Source organism: Acinonyx jubatus, chromosome A1, assembly GCF_027475565.1.
Source record: "Acinonyx jubatus isolate Ajub_Pintada_27869175 chromosome A1, VMU_Ajub_asm_v1.0, whole genome shotgun sequence".
Taxonomy (NCBI): domain Eukaryota; kingdom Metazoa; phylum Chordata; class Mammalia; order Carnivora; family Felidae; genus Acinonyx; species Acinonyx jubatus.
This window is the reverse complement of record NC_069380.1, coordinates 132,591,561-132,612,032: the sequence shown is the minus strand read 5'-3', so window position 1 is coordinate 132,612,032 and position 20,472 is coordinate 132,591,561. Positions and strand designations below refer to the sequence as shown.

The following is a 20,472-nucleotide window of genomic DNA, read 5'->3' as shown; positions in this document are numbered from 1 at the left end:
CCCATACACAGATAAAATTTGGTATGTGAATCACGTTAAATGCAGTTTCTCCAAGTAGCCAACTCCCCCATGTGTTAGACTTCCCCAAGGAAAACCTTCCATCTTACTTTACACTACCTCCTTCTAGAAACTTCATTAAAAATAAATAACCTAGAAAACAACAAGCAATAGGGCAATTATGGTCACTGTCTTCTGTGAGAACATATCCAAGGCAACCCTCATTTTACCAGCTCTGAAGGAAATTCACAGTTGTTTCTTGAACACCCTCTTGTTCCTGAAGCTCTCCTACCTTAGCTTCTGTGACAATGTTCTTCTGGAGCTCCCCCTGCTTTTCTGAAAGGTCCTTTTCTGTTTCCCCAGTGAGTTCCTCTGCCTCCAGCTGCCTCTAAAAGGTGAGGGCTATTCTGCTTTTCTCATGCTACACATGCTCACTCTTGGATTCCCTTTCTAGGCACAAAGAGGCACCTGGGTACCACATCTGTCTGTGCTGGGGTTTCAGGAGATGGTGCTGGACCCTGGGACCAGAAAGACCTGGCTTGAAACTTTGAAGCAAAGGGGTAGCAGAGTTGAATGGGGGACCTGTGCCTGCACTACCAGCTATAAAGAAAATTAAGAGCCAATTTTTCTGTTGTTCTGACTTCATTTACCACTTCTTTGGTGAGGAATCCTCAGACCTCTATCTCCAGCACAATATTTCTCACAAGCCTTACAACCTTGTATCTCTACCTGAATATCCTTCAGGGAACTCCAACCAAAAACATCTAAAATCACATTATTCACCTTCTAATTTCAAATCAACTTCTCATTGTTTTGGGGGTTTTTTTTGCACTTTTTTGGGGACCACCATTTACCTAGTTATCCAAGGTAGAAACCTATTCCCAATCTCCCCCACTCTCATTCCCTAAATCCAATCAGAAATCTTATAAATGCTGCATCCAAAATGTTTTGTGGGTCCATCACATCTTTCCAACACCAAGTAAAAGCAGCATGAAGTTCTATAAGCTGTGCTGATCTGGCCCCAGGCCAGCTCTAGTGATTAAATCCAGGATACAGAGGACGTGACGGTGTCCTTTAAGGAGAGCTCAACGGACACATCACCCTTCTGGCCGCACACATTTTTTTCTTTCAGTCATTAGTTTCTTCCCCTGTAGTAAATTGCCAGGCAGTTTTAATTTTCCCTGACATCTTGTATTCTTCTTACCCTCCCAATTTCCCTTTTGGCATGTAATCGTCTCTTGAGAATTCTAGGATTCGGGTCTTTGCTAGGCCAATGCCATCATCATCTATGAGCTATGGTGAAGGGGTCTCCTGAGAAGCAAAATGATACTGCGGCTCCAGGACTGTGACAAGTTGTACTTGCAGAGGTTTCCAACACCAAGGGCAGATATGGCTTGGGCCCTCTGTCTCTTGGGAGGACAGGACCACAGAAGAGATGTGCATATAAACTAGGGCAAACACTGGAACAGGTTATTAGGCATTTCCTAATTTGATTAAGGAAGGACCTAGGAGTCCAGTTTCCATTTGAGTTCTCCAAAGAAATAAAAAGATGTCGAATATAAGGATAGTCAGGGGTTGGGAAAAAGGAAGGCTACAGCATAAGTACATCTCCATCCCAATCAACAGAAATAAAATCTAGAAAGAATTGTCAACTCTCATGAAGCTGAGGCATAATCTCATGAATTATTCTATGTATTTTTAATGAGAATCTACTCTGGCTAGGCAATAGGATAGATGGATAGAGCTGCAAATAAGATAACCATGATTGCTGTCATCAACAGGTTTACAGCATAAAGGTAGCTAAAAATAAGGAAACAAACACAAAGCATTGTCATTAGAAATGTAATAAGTGAGATGTAGGGGAAGTGAGAAGGAGATTATATGTGGACATATAAAATGGGTACAGAAATGGATTTAGAAGAGAATGAAGAAAATCTTGCTAAAGGAAATGATCTCTAAGTTGAAACCAGAAGGTGCTTAACAGTTAATCATGGTGCAGCAAGAGCAATATGGATGGGGGTGAAAGGCTCTGGAAGAAGGGAACAGTATGAGCAAAGGCCCAGAGATGAGAAACAGCTTGGTTCAGCCTCCAAAAGAAGTTCAAACTGGCTGCTGTAAAATTCAGACACAACAAAATGAGACAGGAGACCAGACAAACACGGTTTGGGCTTTGATGTCTCTTATTAGCCACATGAAGAAATTTCGACTTTGTCATGTTTTGTGTCAGAGAAATATCCCTCTTCAGTGGGGAGAATGGATTACAGTGGAGAAGGGTTATTTATTAGGAGGTTTACTACAGAAATTTGGAGGAGAAATCATGATGACTTCCATTAGGGGAATAACAACAAGGATGTAAGTGAGTCGCTATGTTTAAAAGATATTTAGGAGCTGAAATCTAAGAATTGATGAGTACACGTGAAAGCTGAAAAGAGAAATGAAGGGTGACTCCAAACATCTGTGCTTAGCAATTTGTCGGGAGGGAATCATATCTGCTATGATAGGAAACTAGAGAGAAAAGAAAATTTAGGGAATGAGAAGAAGAAGAAGAAGAAGAAGAAGAAGAAGAAGAAGAAGAAGAAGAAGAAGAAGAAGAAGAAGAAGAAGGCGGAGGAGGAGGCGGAGGAGGAGGAGGAGGAGAAGCAGCAGCAGCTGAGTTTTTGATGTGCTAACTTGCACATTGGGCAGGACATTCTTGTGGAAGTGTGCAGTAGACACGTAAGTATGGATGTCAGGAAAGACAAGTAGACAAAAGGTAAACATGGGTCAATCAATAGCACATTACAGTGCATGGGAGAGGACACCTACCATGGAGAAGGGGAGGGCTGAGACTCTGACCCCTTAAACGGGGCTAGGAGTGGGCCTTGCCAAGGGGACTGAGGAGATGCCTTCAGAGGAAGAAGGGGAGTGCTGTGGTCTAGAGAGCAAAACCTCTCAGAAGGAGGGAATTTTCAACAAGACACTTGAATTTTCAAAATCCAGAATCTATATGTGCTGAGAGGTGAGGATGTTCAACATAAATCACATGACAAGAGCAGGTTGAAGAACCGTGTGTGAGGCATAATTTCCTTGGGTGTGGGGGTTTTTTTTCCATATTGAATTGAATATTTCTGCAAGGACAAACAAGAAACTATCAAAAAGAGGTCCTTAAGAAAGTGATCCTGGGGGTACCTGGGTGGCTCAGTCGGGTGGGTGTCTGACTTCAGCTCAGGTCATGATCTCACAGTCCATGGGTTTGAGCCCCACATCGGGCTCTGTGCTGACAGCTCAGAGCCTGGAGCCTGCTTCGGATTCTGTGTCTCCCTCTCTCTCTGCCCCTCCCCTACTCATGCTCTGTCTCTCTCTGACTCAAAAGTAAATAAAAACATTTAAAAAAAAAAGAAAGAAAGAAAGTGATCCTGGAGAGTCACAGACAGCAGGAGGTGACTGAATCACCACTCAGTGATGGAACAGTGCACCTCGAGTATGTCTTGTTTTTGTAAGTAAGTTCAAGTCAGTTGAAAAGGGTGAGCGTGGCTGATGGTATCAATGGGGCAGAGAAAGTAAAATCAAAATGTAAGCCATTCATTAGCTTTGCAACAAGGAGATCGTTAGTGAGTTGTCAGAAGGGATGGGACTTGGAGAAAAGGCACAGGAGGTAAGCCTGGACAGTAGGAGAGGCATCTCTCTCACTGCAAAGAACGTGAAAAGCAAAGCGTGAAGACAACACAGTTAAGTCTGTCAGGTTGCCAACATTCATATGCACCAGTGGCCTATGCTCCAGAAATTTCTCTGGGCCCAAGAAAAATATAATAAAATTCTACACTGCAGGCCTATAGCAGAGGAATTTGGAGTTTCAATATTAATATCTACAATAAAAACATCCTCTCCTGTGTTTGTGGAAGATCTTATATACAATTAGTGCTTTGGAAGGGGTTGTCATTTGTATGTGGGTAAGTTGTACGAATTGTAAACTTTATTTACACCCAAGAAATCATGCAATATGCCAATATTAAATTATTTTATGAGTAATAATATGAGTCTATGTCTTGTTTGTCTTTTTGTACTTGTATTCAGCACAGGACCCAGCAAAGTGTCACTGCTCAATTAAGGTTTAATAAACAAATAAACAATTAAGGTTTAGTTAACAAACACTTTTTCAGAAGTGTAATTCTGAAAAAAAGTTGGTGCTTTATTCTGACCTGTACCACCACCAAAATTTTTTGAATGTATCTGTATACATATATAAACTGCCATGCAGACTTTATTACTGAAAGCCTATAAAGAAGCAAATGTGAGACACCTGGGTGGCTTACTCAGTTAAGCGTCCGACTTCTGCTCAGGTCACGCGTGATCTCACAGTTCGTGAGTTTGAGCCCTGCGTCGGGCTCTGTGCTGACAACTCAGAGCCCAGAGCCTGCTTCACATTCGTGTCTCCTCTTTCTCTGCCCCTGCCCTGCTCAAGCTGTCTCTCTCTGTCTCTCAAAAATAAATAAACATTAAAAAATGTTTTTTAATAAAAATAAACATAAAGAAGCAATTGCAAGGGTGCTTTGGGAAATGGAAAAAAGAAGTGACTGCAAAATCTTTTAGTGCACACTGGACTGCGTATATTTAACTCTATCTTGCTCACTTTGGTGTTGGTCATGACTTCAAAATAATGGCACAACTTAATGCTTTTTCACACCTCAAAAGAAGGTTACACCCCTCATGCCAGCCTGCAGTGCACAATTATAGGAGAGAAACCACAGGGAGTAACCAGTTGCTAACAAGCAAGCCCCAGAACATCCGAGGATTTGTACCAATATATTCACTCCCCAGAGCTGCCCAGTGCAAATTCAATCAGACCTTTCATTTATGCATCCTGATGGCAGACTGTTCCGAAGGACCAGACTGCTCCAAGGATTGCAGCGATGAAGTTTTGTACGTCGAAATAACTGGCTCCATTATTTTTTTTTTCTCCTCCTTGGCTACAATTAGAAGTCATTAGCATCTGAGGGCTATTTACCAGTCTGTACAAAAGGAGTTAAACTGTTGAACTAACATATTGGAAATATGTCCACGTAACACAATTTGCTCTCCCCACTGGCGCACATAATGGCAGCCTAGAAAAAGGGCCAGGAAGGTAAAACACATCACAGCCACTTAGCGGCATCCCAGGTGGGCCAGCTCTGACGGGGTTATGGCAGACTGACCAGAAAGCCATTACTGATCTGAGCTCTCTGATTTTACTCAACAGGAAGAAGACCTTTTGGAAGTAGTAGATTTACTTTTTCAAGTAAATTGAAAGGCTGGCCCTCTACACAGAGCAGTCCCCATCTCAATTATAGAGATGGCCACACACTAAGACTGGCGCCGTTTGGTGGAGACATCCCTTCTGAAATCCCAGGTGCTTCATTTTGCTCTCCTTCTCACTGCACACGCCAGCACTTTGACAAGCTAACCTCTAGCAAGGTTCTCTCTTCTCCCAGGCTTAAGAGATTTGACAAGAAAAAAAAAAAAAAGAAAAGAAAGAAAAGGACAAAAGGAAAAGAGTGAGCAATGAGGCAAAGTTAGAGGGTGAGCAGGACAGGATAGAGGTCTCCATGTGGGTGGGTGTGACATCTCCATTCTGGAGAGTGAAGGAGATGTACAAACTCACTTATGCTCCCCAATATATTCATGAGATAGGCATTTGTTTTTGCTTTGCAAAAGCAAGGAAGCAATCACCTGACATTTTGTCCCACCTTTTAAGCCTCAACTTCTGCATCTGCAAAATGGGAATACCATATAGATTATGGGAAAGTGCTAAGGATTAAATGAGATCACCAAGCAATGTGTTTGGCATGGTTCCTGGAAAGCACTCAATTCACTGTGATCAAAATTGTGATTAAGTACAGTAGGAATCTTGCCTTTACATTGTAAGATACACTGGCACATTATCTGGACCCATGAGATACAAGGTTGCTCATCACGTCAACCTCCATGTGAAGTCTTGGGCATTGGGCGCCTGGGTGGCTCAGGGGGTTAAGCGACCAACTCTTGGTTTTGGCTCAGGTCATGATCTCACAGCTCCTGGGTTCAAGCCCCCCATTGGGCTCCGCACTAACAGTGCGGAACCTGCTTGGGATGCTCTCTTTCTCCCTCTCTCTGTCCCTCCCCTGCTCACTTGCTCACTTGCTTTCTCTCTCTCTCTCTCTCTCTCCCTCTCTCTCAAAATGAATAAAATAACTTAAAAAAATTTTTAAAAAGGTCTTGGGCATTGATTTATGGCAGTTACCAATGGGATCTGGTTGTTATGAAAAGATGCAAATGATTGAATCATCCTCAAATGCATAAAGCTGCAGCATAGCTGTAAAATGCAAGTGCGTGGGCATTTTTCCACAGGCACCAACCCCAGACCATAGCTGGAAAGTCAATGCCCTGTATTAGGCCACCCAGTAGAGCTGAGGCCACCCTGTGGGCACCTCACCTATGTCCCCTTGGCACTAACCAACCCAGTACTTCCAGCTGCATGAACCACGGCTGTTGGGCTGATGACTTTCTCTGGCCCACTCAGTAGAAGGTGGGGCAGGAAGAAGTGCCAGGGAGTTAACATCTCCTGGAGCATACCTCTACCAATAACTGGTAGAAGTTGGTGGATTGCTATCTCCTTGAATGGAACAACCTGAGACATTTCCATGTGGTCTCCCAGAACTCCTCAGGAGGATTGGCTACGCATCACAGTAACCTGCTCAATAACACCCTCATTGGCTTCCTTCTCTTCTCTCAATTCCCCACTTTCTACCGGTGTTTTTCAGGATCACCTCCCAAACAGGCTACTTGTCCTCAGAGTCTTCTCCAGTCTAAACCTCCAAAACAGTTCCTTCTTTCAGGGTCCACCGGGAGCTCCTGCAGCTCCTCAGTGCCACCCCATTCCATCATGGGCATTATTGCAACTGCCATTTCTACTTGTGGATTTGTGATTTAGGAACATCATACAGAGCTTTCAAAACAACTTCTGTGGGAAATGACCCTGGTCAGTGTTTCTTGAGAGCTCACCTTGTACCACGCATCATAAAAATCAGTTCTCACGTACTATGTCAAACCATCACAATAAAGTAGGCAGTATTATCGTTCCCCCTCAAGACGTGTGGAAATCCAAGTTCAAGGAAGTTACGTCACTTGTCAAAATCTAACAGCAAGTGCTAGGGAGAGGGGTTGGCAGCCATGTTGGTTTGGCATCAATGTCCATGATGCTTAATTCCTCACGCTCCCCACAGAACCTGGTGAGTGGTAGTTCTGGGGTCAGTATATGTATACATATGCATTAGGCAACTGATAAATTGGGACTTACTGAAAGTTTCTTCCCTTCCTTATTCTTCCCCATTTGCAACTTGCAGTCTGGTCTGCTTTGCCCCAGTGTTCAATCATTTTCAAAACAGAGTTTAACAGCATAAGTGGTGTGGCAGGAATGGCTATTTATCTCCTCACATCGCTCACTACTCCTTTCCTTTAATAACAGAGCCCTTTAGTTTTAAGTGAACCCTTGGCTGCTTAGCTAGACACGAGCTCTCCCAACCTGACCTGCAGCTAGATGTGGCCACAAGGATGTGAGTGGAAGTGCTGAAGACAAATCTCAGGACCTACCTGCTTGTGCTTTATCTCTACATCATCCTTGCCCCTTCCTTTGGGAGAGAAATCAGACATAGGGGGGGCATGGAATGTCAACACTGGCCAAGAACACAGACACAGCAAGACAAACTAGAAGAAGCTTGAGTCCCCAGCCTGTCACATGGGGCCGACCTGACCAGTCCTCCTCATCACCCACCGGCACATACTGTCATTTGAGAGAGAAACATTTATCTACTTTGAGCCACGTGTCTTTGTTCTACTCTGAGACAGCCAAACCCAAGTCCTAACTCCTAAAAAGAGAGAAAAGAGAATGAGGAGCTAAGAAGAAAGTCAGCAAGAAAAAGGGGGGAAACACCAGAGGACGGGAAGGATCACAAGGAGATGACCTGTAGTATTTTATTTGTTTGGTTGTTTTAAAGTTTTCAGAAACACAAAGAGGAGGAAATCAAAGCCAGAGAAGAAAGGAAAAGCAATGACATTCTCTTTTATCCTGCCTCTTGGGAGGCTGTGGGTGGCAGGAAAACAGAAGGGGAAAGGAATCCCCAGCTGTTATCAGAACCCATAAAAAGTTCAAACTCAACTTCTACTGCAGAGCAGAAGATCTCACTGACTCCGAAGCAGAGGGGGTCCTGGGGATCAAGTAGGTGCCCACAGAGGCCTTTGCATGTCCAAGTAGCTCATGCAACCCTGGGCCCCCTCACCCTGGAACAGAGCAAACCTCTTCACGTGAAGGGGAGGGTACGGGTCAGTCGCCACAGTTGACCATATTTGCACTTTCCTCTCACGTATGATAATCACGCGATGCAAATGTGTGCACATTTCCAGTTATTTTCTAAGAGGACACATGCTTTAAAACATTCATTTGCAGAGTCCACTCAACAGGACATTGTCAGTTATTTACATGAAAGCCAATACAGCTACTCTGAATTAAAGAACACTTTAAAAACTCGCATGCTAATTACCCTTCTAGGCAATGCCTTGCCACGGCCGGCACTTGTGCTAGGGAACATCACCGACTGCCTTGCGAGACTTGGCAAAGCCCCAGTCCCACACGAGTCCCACACACAGTGGTGGTGAAGCTGGCTGCCAGACCTCAACAGCTGAGCTGAGCGCTGCTGGTGCAGTGCTTTTTCCTGTGGCACTTTAGGAGCAACACGCAGATCAGGTGGAGAAGCCAGTTAGCCTTGGTCAGTGAAGAGCGGTAATTGAGGGGGAAAATGCAACAGCAGACAATGGGAATCAGGATACACTGAACGTGAAAACCCAGCAGCTCTGGAAGAATATGAATGAGTGTGCACTCCAGCTTTCCTATCTCTTGAGTTGTCATGACTCATTCCTGCCTTCATCACCCTGAGATCCCTTTTTGCAGAACTTCAAGAAGCCCACTCTTTGGATAATTTTCCTCCCTCAACTATTTCTGAATCTTTCTGGAGATACATCCACATGAGTCTGTCGTGACTGTCACCTGCCACCTCTATGAGCCAAGCTGCTCTCAGTGACTTAGCCCTTCTGTGGGTCATTACTTGCTGCCTCACAGCTAGTTTTTCTGGTCTCTTTTTCCCTGAACATGAACACCTCCTCAAGAGTGGCTGAGACCAGAATATGTCTAACGATAAAGAGGCTAGGGGATACTCAAGGAAAAAAGAATGCAGAGAGAAAACTTCCAATTGGCTACTAGACATCACCCATCCAAGGGTGCACAGGCCAGGCCACTCCTTAGGTGGTGTGACCTGCTTGCCTCCTGGTCCTCTCAGGCTTGCCAAAATGTTGTGGGAGAAGAAAAGGCTATCATACTCTACTCTGACCGAACTTCAAATACTACAAGCCCCCTGGGCATCTCCACCAGAACATGGCTTCCTTTTTGCCCTTGGTCATTGGTTGGCCAATCCCTCAGAAATGCAACTCTGGTCTCAAGAAAGGTGACTTCCATATCGTCAGGCAGAGCTTCTTGACTTTTCATTGTCCTATACTTATTTTGGGCTTTATCTTGCATAAACCAGTTTCAAACTTGAAGAGTTTACTAAAACCTCTGACTAAACAGAAACTACCAACAGCTTACCAAGAGCAGCTATGTCTCCAGGCCCATATTGAGGGTTCAGAAATATAGGGATTTGAAGAGGCCTGGATTGAACTGTTGGAGAGCACTGATGACATTATAGTACCCCCCAACCCATACAAAATTCAAAATGAACACAATCCAAAACCATTGCTTAAGTACAAAGAAATCCGACTGAATTCTCCTTTTTCCCCCCTCTGATGATTTGGGAGCTTTTTTCAAATAATTTTTTAGGGCAAAGAGGCTCTCATTTTCTTTTGAATCCTTCCTTGTTGGTACCCCCAGCTCACTCAGCTTTTTGGGAATCCCACCCCTAGGTCCAGCATCAGAGCACCCCACCCCCACCACCGCTGCACATGGGGAGCTAATCCCAGAGCCCTGCTGACATCAGAGCTACTTGTGCTTAAAAATCTATACATCTTCCTATAGTACAACACAGCGCTACTTCTCCAATGTCTTTCTACTAGAGTATTCCTGAGAACAATGGGCTTTTGCACTCAGCAGACAGAATGAACTGCCCCGAGATTATTTAGAACCGTAGGCAGCTGCTCTCTTTCTTTCTGTCCTCTATTTGTTCTGGGGCTTAAACCTGAAGGTCAAAGGAAATCTCATAGGACTCACTTATTCAATAATGTTTGTTGAGAGTCTGTAGTAGGTTGAACAGCGCTTCCCCCAGAATCCACATTCACCCATTGGTGCCCCTGGGTGGCTCAGTTGGTTAAGTGTTTGACTCTTGATTTCACCTGAGGTGATGATCTCACAGGTTCATGAGCTCGAGCTCCACATCAGGCTCCATGCTGATGGTGCAATGGTGCAATGCCTGCTGGGGATTTTTTTTTCTCTCTCTCTCTGCCCCCTCCCCTGTCCTCGCTCACTCTTTCTCTAAGTAAATAAACATAAAAAAAAAAAAAAAAGAATCCACATCCACCCAGAACGACAGAATACAAATTTATTTGAAAATAGGGTCTTTGCAAATGTAATTAGTTAAGATGAGGTCATGCTGGAATAGGGTAGACTCTAAGTCCAATGACTGATGTCCTTATAAAAAGAGAAGAGGACACATAGAGATACACATGGGGAAAAAGGCCATGTGACACTGGAGGGAGAGACTGGAGTGACACAGCCACAACCACGGAGCTAACTCCAGGTAATGCCAGCGACCACCAGAGGTGAGAGGCATGGACGGGAGTGTGCCAGAGAGTCTCCACAAGGATCCGATGCTGCCCACACCTTGACTTCTGACTTCTGGCCTCCTGAACTGGGAGAGAATAAATTCCTGCTGTGTGAAGCCACCCATTTGTGGTAACTCGTTACGGTGGCCAACTTGTTATAGCTGCTGGTATTTTGCAGTCACAGTACCAAGCACAAAACGTATACAAATGCACAAGACAAGTTAGGTCCCTGTTCTCATACAGCTAAAGTTCTGGTGGAGAAGACAAACACTAAGCGAGTAACGAAATAAATAGGGTTACTCCAGAAGGTGATGAATTTTATGATAAAACAAAAATTAATTAAGTGACAAGGCATGACCAGGCTGGAGTTGGGGCGATGCTGCCTCTAGCCATGGGATGTTTCTGGGACGTTTGCACAGATGGTGTTGACACTGCCCACGATGTCCCTCTCCAATCCAGCCAGCACTTTCCAGGGAGGGTGTCCCCCTTCACCCCAGCATGTTCCTCTCATGCCAACCAGACATCCGGCCTTTCCTCCCCACTCTTCAGCTCAGCCCCTGGGAGTCACAAAGGCAGGTCTGCTTCCCACACAGCACTCTGATTTCACCCACAGAACTCCTTCTTCCTTCACATGCTCCCCAGCTTGAACATGTATCAAAACTGACAAGAATTGGTTTTCTCCCCGCACCCCGCCGGTACATAATGGATGTCAGTATATGCCCTCACCATACTAAGAGAGCAGATCCAATTTGACTTAATTGCCGCCAGAGCTCTGTAAACAGCCGCTAGTTACTGCCGAGCCCTGTGGTTTATGAAGAGAACACCACAAATGACAGGAAGCTGCAGGGGGAAAAATAGTCTGAGCGGCCTTTGGCATGTTCATTTCTGACTACAGATACTTCCACTCATCAATGGGGACATTCATGAAATCTGGGCTGTCAAGATGATATTCCAGAAAGAAGCAACAGAGAGCCAAAGCGTGATAATCACGCGGCCATCTCAGAGCAGAAACCCGAGGACAAGAATGCGAGATACCACACCAGAGCCACAGTGAGCCAGACCCTGCACGCCAACCGGAGCGAGAGTCCGGGGCTGCCCCCCCACTCCCCGCCCCCCGTCACCGCACCTGGCACTCGCGAATCAGTGCAGACCCAAAAGCACATTCATTTAAGCAGAACGCGGCTTCGCAAGAGAAAAATTTCCACCCAACAAGTGTGTGGTTTCACAGGATGAATCATGCTACCCCACCATCTGACAGAATGAAACTTGCAGCATGAGGACAGAGAGGAAAGGCAAGTAAGAGGGCAGCAGGCACGTCTGTTCTCCTCAACAGGGACACTGGGGCCCTGAGTTCTGGGCCTTTACACACACGGCGAGGGCATGACAGATGTGGTTCTTGGAGAGTGACATACTCAGAAGTGAAAGGGAGGATCTCATTAAAATGCAGATTCTGGTTCCATAGGTCTGGGACAGGGCCCTAGAACTCTGCATCTGGAACAAGCTCCCGGAGACACCCACAGGCTGTCTAGGACCTGGAGAACCAGCTGCTGTGTGTGAAGGGACTGAGGGAGGGAGGGGTCCACTTCGGAGGCCTCTACAAGTGCCTGGGTATCCAGGTAAAAAGCAGTTCCACTCTGGGGTGGTTCAGTCAGTTGAGCAGCCAGCTCTCGATTTCAGCTCAGATTATGATCTCACGGGTTCATGAGTTCGAGCCCCATACGGGGCTCTATGCTCACAGTGTGGAGCCTGCTTCAGATCCTCTGTCTCCCTCTCTCTGCCCCTCCCCTGCTCACTCATTTTCTCCCTCCCTCTCTCTCTCTCACTCAAAAATAAACAAATATTAAAAAAAATTAAAAACCTTTAAAAAAAAAGCAGTTTTACTCCACTTCTCATAGAATAGCCATCTTGTTAGATACAGTCTCTCTTCAACAAAAATAATTCATGAATAATTCACAAGCATGTAACAATTCTATGTGTTGAATTAAGACAGGATCAAAGATAACTATGAAGTCATTTTTAAAAAATGATAAACTACACTCCTCATTAGGGAAATACAAATCAAAACCACACTGCAATACCACCTCACACCGGTCAGAGTGGCTAAAATTAACAACTCGGGAAACGACAGATGCTGGCAAGGATGTGGAGAAACGGGAACCCTCTCGTAATGCTGGTGGGAATGCAAACCTGTGCAGCCGCTCCAGACAACAATGTGGAGGTTCCTCAAAAAAAAACAACAATGGGACTACTCTACAACCCAGCAATAGCACTACTAGGAATTTATCCAAAGGACACAGGAGTGCTGATGCATAGGGGCACATGTACCCCAATGTTTATAGCAGCACTTTCAACAATAGCCAAATTATAGAAAGAACCCAAATGTCCATCAACTGATGAAGGGATAAAGAAGATGTGGTTTATATATACAATGGAAAACTACTTGGCAACAAGAAAGAATGAAATCCTGCCATTTGCAACAATGTGGATGGAACTGGAGGGTATTATGCTGAGTGAAGTCAGTCAGAGAAAGACAGATATCATACGTTTTCACTCATATGTGGATCTTGAGAAACAGAAGACCATGGGGGAAGGGAACGGGGAGAAAATAATTTCAAGAAGAGAGGGACAGAGGTAAACTGTAAGAGACTCTTAAATACAGAAAACAAACTGAGGGTGGATGGGGGGTAGGGGAGACGGGGAAATGGGGTGATGGGTACTGAGGAGGGCACTTGTTGGGATGAGCACTGGATGTTGTATGCAAGCGATGAATCATGCGAATCTACCCCCAAAACCAAGAGCACACTGTATACACTGTTAGCCAACTTGACAATAAATTATATTTTTGAAAAAATAAAAAATACAAGATGATAAATGAGTGAATCTCAAGTTGATTTGCATGTGAGAAACATCTGGAGAATGGTGACAAAGACCTCCATCCAGGTTCTGGACCATGATTACTGAATCCAGATCTCTTGGCCGTGTGTGTATAAAGGGAGTCGGGGGGAGGGGAGCGAAGAGGTGGACAGCCCTGAAGTGAAAGAAGAGAAAAATCCAGAACAAGAGGGACTGGAGAGAAAGATGAAATCCACTCATTTCTCACTTCAATTCCCAGTCCTTTCAAATTCCACTTGTTTCTCCCATTGTGAGACTCTTCTTCCCAATATTCTGCTAATCAAAACGTGTTCCATGGATCGATCAGCAGCACCAGCAACACCTGGAGCTTATTAGAAACAGAATCCCAAGCCCCTCCCCAGACCTACTGAACCAGAATCTGCATTTTAACAAGATCCCCAGGTAATCACTGGGCAGGGTAAGCTCTGAAAGCAGGGCTCTCCGTGGATCTGAGCCCAAGCTCTTGTGCACAGACATATGCTAGGTACAAAGGCAATCATTAAGCTGCAGAAGCAATTCACAGTGGGGTCAGCTGTTGCTTATATCCCCACCAGGCGACCATAGGAGAGGGTGCCTGTGAACCGGTAATTGATTTACACCATCATCTGGCTGTAACCCAGTGAAAGCCAAGTTGTCTCTTTCCCTATATTGATATAATTATGAACATGAGGGGAAGCAGGTTCTTTCTTCAGATCAAGTAACCTTGTTATTCATCAGCCTGTGCTAGCTCCACTTCTGATTAGCAATTTATTCTGGGGGGTTAGTGACTGACCCCACTTGGCTCTCATTATTCATCTTTTTCCCAGTAGGAACAATTATTTAGCCCTAAGGATGACAGAAATGTAGGTGCAGTTATACCTACTTGCATTTTTTGTACATTTTTCTATTTTTCTTGCCTGCCTCCATAGATAGAACATTACTTAAGGACCATGATTGCTTTTTTAACTCCTCACAATACCTAGCAAAGGAGCACTTAGTGAAAAATGTAACTGACACTTCTGGGTGAGGCCAGGAAGCATTTGTAACACTGTTCATCTCAATGTTTCATCTCCTGAGATAGAAACAAAATTGTTTTAAAACCTCACTGGAGGAGCCCCTGGGTGGCTCAGTCGGTTAAGGGTCCAACTTCAGCTCAGGTCATGATCGTGCAGTTTGTGATTTCAGGCCCCATGTCCATCTCTCTGCTGACAGCTCAGTCTGGATTCTGCTTTGGATTCTGTCTCTCTCTCTCTCTCTCTCTCTCTCTCTCTCTCTCTCTCTCTCTCTCTCTCTCTCATTAACCCTCCCCTGCTTGTGCTCTCTCTTGTTTTTCTTTAAAAAAAACAAGCAAAATTGGGGCAGCCTGGGTGGCTCAGTCGATTGAGCATCCTGCCTCGGCTCAGGGCATGATCTCACAGATGGTGGGTTCGAGCCCCCGTCAGGGGCTGTGCTGACAGCTTAGAGCCAAGAGCCTGTTTCTGATTCTGTGTCTTCCTCTCTCTCTGCCCCTCCCCTGCCTGCACTCTATCTCTCAAAAATAAATAAATGTAAAAAAAACCAAAAAAACAAGCCACATTGGAATACCCTCAGTCCCACAAAACCCACCACTTGCCTCCATGTGCCGATTCTATATTGTAATTCAATCATGAAAAGCAGATGCTGCCACTAGCTTAGAAGCTATTTCCAAGAATTCTTTTCAAAGTCATTTATTGGAACTTCAAGTGTATTATCCCAAAACAATCCCTTCACAGCCAAGGTGGACCCTGGGTGTGGGAAGCCATACTCTTACAATACTATTAATTAATGGCAACAACGTTAAATTAAATCCAAAAGTGCTTTCATTCACTTGATGTTGGCGCCTAAGGAAGATTTTGAATCTGAAGACTACCGGAACTGCATAGATGACGTTACAGATTCTGGTAAGAGCTTTAAGGATGACTAAGATTAATTTTTCAGGGCAATTTTTTTTTATTAAAACTTTTGATTTTCCTTTTTCTTGCACAACATGTAGATGTGCCTTAATTTCTGCACTTATTTTCCAGGAGCATCACCATTCTGTGACTCACAGATGGCTCTTAGATGAGCTGAGAAGAAGGGGGAAAAAAAGAAAAAGTCAAAGAGGGAAAGAAAAGTGAATGGGATCACGGTGTAGAGAGTCAAACATAACAAACAGAATGAAAAGGTTAGGTATATTAATGAGAGAAGGACTGCTTGAATAGATATAAAATAACCAAATTTTAGAGGTGGAAGGGACCACATTCACAATTACCACATTTTCCCTTAGGGCACTATTTTTCAAATGGGGGAAGAAGGGACTTTGACCCCCCGGGTGACAGCGGGCAGTGGGCAGTGTCTGGAAACAGTTTTGTTTTTCACAACTGGTGGGGGAGTACTACTGACATCTGGAGACATCTGGGGCCAGGAGCGGGGCTAAGCACCCTACAGTGCACAGGGGAGCCCCCGAACAAAGGCTTGTGCAGCCCAAAATGTCTGTGGTGCTGAGACCACGAAACTGCCTGGGAGGTACTGCGCAGCAGGTGAAACGATCACGCTCTGGCTGAATAGGGACAGGCATTCCTCAGACTCTTCTACAGCAGGATTAAGGGGGAGAGGATTGGAGTGTCTGATCTGACAACCCAAGGGTCAGCACAGTTGAGGAGATAATATTTTATTTTAGGTCACATACTAAAAAGGAGACAAAAGCAGAAAAGATCCAATTGTTGGGAGAGAGGTGGGTAGGGAGAAACAAAATGCAAAGAGTGGGCCAAGGAGTAGTTCCAGACTGAGCGGCTGTGATGCTGTGGAAGGAGACAGGAGAGTTTACGAGAGCTGGATGAGGCTGGTCACCAGCTTCCTCCATGTGGGGCCTGACATCTTGGTTGGGCTTCAAGCTTGGCAGAAGTGGGGACTGGGCCAACTTCTACGCAGGAACTCATTTATATGAACATGGGATGTCTGTAGGGAAGGTCCTTGCAACCTGGTGGGCAACACTCTATGAAATGACCTCCAGGAACTAATAATCTCATTCAGAAAAAATTCACAGATACATGCTGATGACTCCCAAATTTTCATCTTTAGCCACATCTCCTCCCCTGAACTTCTACAGCACGTATCAAATGCCAACTTCCCTTCTCTACTTAAATATCTAATAGGCATCTCAAATTAGCATTTCTAAAAATAAATTTTTTCCAATTTTTTAATGTCTATTTATTTTTGAGAGAGAGAAAGAGACACAATGTAAGTGGGGGAGGGGCAGAGAGAGAGGGAGACACAGAATCCGAAGCACACTCCAGGCTCTGAGCTGCCGGCACAGAGCCCGACGTGGAGCTTGAACCCACGAACCGTAAGATCATGACCTGAGCCACCCAGGTGCACCTAAAAGTAAACTCCCGATAATTCCCCAACCCTGTACTTTCTACAGTTTTCCCCATCTCAGTTGCCCAACTGAAAGGAGATTGAGCAGTGACGGCTAAGGGATACTTTAAGGTGATGAAAATGTTCTAAAATTGGTCATGGTAATAATTGCACAAATCTGTGAATATACTAAAAACCAGTGAGTTGTACACTTTAACTGGGTGTCGTGGATAGTATATCTAAATAAACCTGTTATTTCTTAAAAAAAACATACATATACAGTATCTCTACACCCCGAACTCTTCTCAGTATCTGTTCAATGTCCAACCCTGGCCCAAACCATCACCCCGCCCCTACAGTATCACAGCAGCCTCTAGACCAGACAGGCCACTGGTTTCTCTTGCTGCTCAACCTGGAACCTTCTCCACACGCAGCCACAGTGACACTTTGAAAATTAAGTCAGATTACATTACTGCTCTTCTCCAGCCCTTACAATGGCACCCATCACACTGGCATGAAAGCCAAAGTGGGTCCCACACAAACTGGCCCCCACTTGGCACCCCAGTGTTATCTTCTGTAACCCCCATCATTCACTGCTGTCAGCACCTGCTTCCTCCCTGCTTGGCAAACACACCAGGCCTGCTCCCTAGATGACTCTGAACTTGCTATTTCCTATGCCTTTTCTCCCAGATCCAAGTGTCCTGCTCCCCCCCACCTCCATCAGTCTTTGCTGTAAGGCCTTCCCAAATGATCCTATTTAAACTGCAACCCCCCACCCGCACATCCTAGCCCTCTTTCCTGTTTTATTTTTCTCTTTAACACTTAACACCATCCAAAAAAGTGTTTATATTACTTCTTTTTACTGTCTTGGGTCCTTAAAATAGAAGCTTCACAAAAGCAATAATTTTTACCTATGTGTTCACTACTATATTCCTAGCACCTAGAACACAGCCTAACAGTAGATGTTTAATACAGATTTGTTGAATGAATGAAAGCAACAAGTCAATGCAAGATGGAATATAACTAAATGTTAAATTACATAAAATTGAAAACATACGCTGTATAAGTTTCATAGCAAAATCACTTCATAGCTTTTTTAATAAAATTTATTGTCAAGTTAGGTAACATAGATGGTATACAGTGTGCTCACGCTTCTTAGATTCCCGTGATTCATCGCTTACATACAACACCAGTGTTCAGCCCAACAAGTGCCCTCCTCAATGCCCATCACCCATTTTCCCCACCTCCCTCATCAACCCTCAGTTTGTTCCCTGAAATCACTTCATAACTCTATATTTAAACCTTGGTACCTTTTATTATAGCCACTGGCCCTATTTTCAAAACAAATAATTAGCAAACACAGAAGAGGAATATATTGTCTTTCGAGAAGCAAAACTGTGAAAAAATAGTAAGATTAATATACCTTTAATAATTTACTGAATAAAAGCATTAGGAGAGGCAAGAAAGGCGGAAGAGTTCCTTCTAATCTGGACATCATTCTCTGGTTTATTACCTTCTATGGATTTTGGCTTAACCCCCAAAACAAAAAGGCAATTCTCTCATAAGTACTTAAAAAAAAAAAAAAAAAAAAAAAAACCCACTAAGAGACTATAAGAAAGAGAAGAACTGAGGCCCCAGGCAAGGCTGGAAAAAAAAGTCACCATTAAGAGCCAATAAAACTCTTTGATTCAGATCTGACCACAGGGTTTTGCCACCTCCCAGGGTTACCTGAAATCCTACAGTTCCTCATCTTTCCCCAAAATAACTTTTGAATCAGACACATGACTGTAGAGGAATTACAAGAAACATGCTAATAATCCTGGGAGAAAATCATGATTTGATTAAGGAATCAATAATGATTAGTGAATAACCATCAGTTTGTACCCGGTTTTAAGCATTTCTCTCAGCCTTGCTCCAAAATATTTCTGATTTAAATAGATTTTAAAGTAGAATAGTTATACTTAACCACACTGAGTATAAAGCCATGCTAAATTCTCAGCTCACTGTGCTTTGGGATAGCCTAGAGTCTGGGGCCACTGTATTCCAAGTGTGCACAGGAAAAGAAGAGTGACCTGGAGGGAGCCACATCTACAAATGAGTAATAGTATCACTTTTCTGAAAAAGAGATTTGAATAACTAAGGAAAACTTCGTGGGAAAAGGAGAATTTCAGGTAATGGAGGGTTGGATAGGTAGAGTGGTGAAAACAGATTTAAGTGAATAAAAGGGAATTCTAGGTAGACAAGAGCAAAGACAAGGCCTCTATTTTGACAGCAGAGAAGTCCCTCTACTCAGACCTCTAAAGAATTTAAAAGACACTCTGTGTCCCAAGAAGAGTCAGCATACGCATGGCCATAGCTGTCATCTGGACGGCATGGCATTCCAGAGTGCTGGAGGTGAGAAGCAGATATGGCCAAAAGCCCCAACATTTTCTCCACCTAGTTTTGTGCATAAACATATTTTTGGCTATCTCAAATATTTTCAGAGCCCAGGGCAAGAGTATAAATAGAGGTCCCCATGTCATATATCTCAATTATAAAGCCCAGCAAACTCTCCAACTATGTTCTATTCTCCTTTCTTAACAGCTACACCTTTCCAACAACCTGAATAGCCAGACTCGAAATGAGAATTCTCAGAATTGGACCAGAACATGACATCAGTGAGTGGCCTCGACGGGAGAAGCAATCCCAGCCTCTGAGCTGTGGACTGTCCCCTTGCCTTCCCAAACCTAGCTTGCTCCTGCACATCTATCCACACATATGTAGACACCCAGACTGCATATCCAGATTCTGTCCACAGTAGCCATTAATTACCCCTAGGCCTAGAAATTTGCCTATCAGTGGCCCAGTCTTTCTTCTGGAGACAGACCTGAAGAAGAGGACCACAGAGGTCCTGGAAGTGGGCTCGGGGCCATCTGGGCAGAGAATTCCAGGGTCCTGGATACCAGAAGGTATGATCTTGAAGGAGTGGTACAGGCTCTAGGTGGGTGCATGGGGAAAACATGCTTGAACGAAGGCCAGAGAGGATCTAAAAAATATGCCCCTTTTGTCTCAGTGGTGCAGAAATGACTACCTCAGAAATGTCCTCCTGTCTCTTAATGATCCCAAAGAACCCCAAAGAAAAATCCAAGTTTCTACTTATACCAAGCAAAGAACAATGGACCTCTTACTGACTCAGAGGATTTCCATTACATCCACACCTCAAAAAATCACTTAGGAGAGAGGGGACGAATCTTTCTTGCAGAGGAATTCAAAACACTGTAAGGAGATATTCCCCTCTCTGGGAAGTAGAGCTTAAATCACACCCTGAGCATGAGCTGGACTCAGTGATTTGCATAAAAAAAACAGTATAGATAAGGAAAAATAATAACCTTACAGTGGAGAAGCTCGCAAAACCTACCATAACAGAACGATCAAGCTTAACCTCATCAGTGAAAATCATGTAGATACCATGTG

The 20,472-nt window shown here is 44.2% G+C and overlaps 1 long non-coding RNA gene across 1 annotated transcript in view; it reads right to left on the bottom strand.

Moving 5' to 3' along the window:
- The window catches only part of LOC106976927 (uncharacterized), a 114,997-nt gene that overhangs the window by 1,645 nt on the left and 92,880 nt on the right, over positions 1–20,472 (bottom strand). The gene's annotated exons all lie outside the window — the stretch shown is intronic.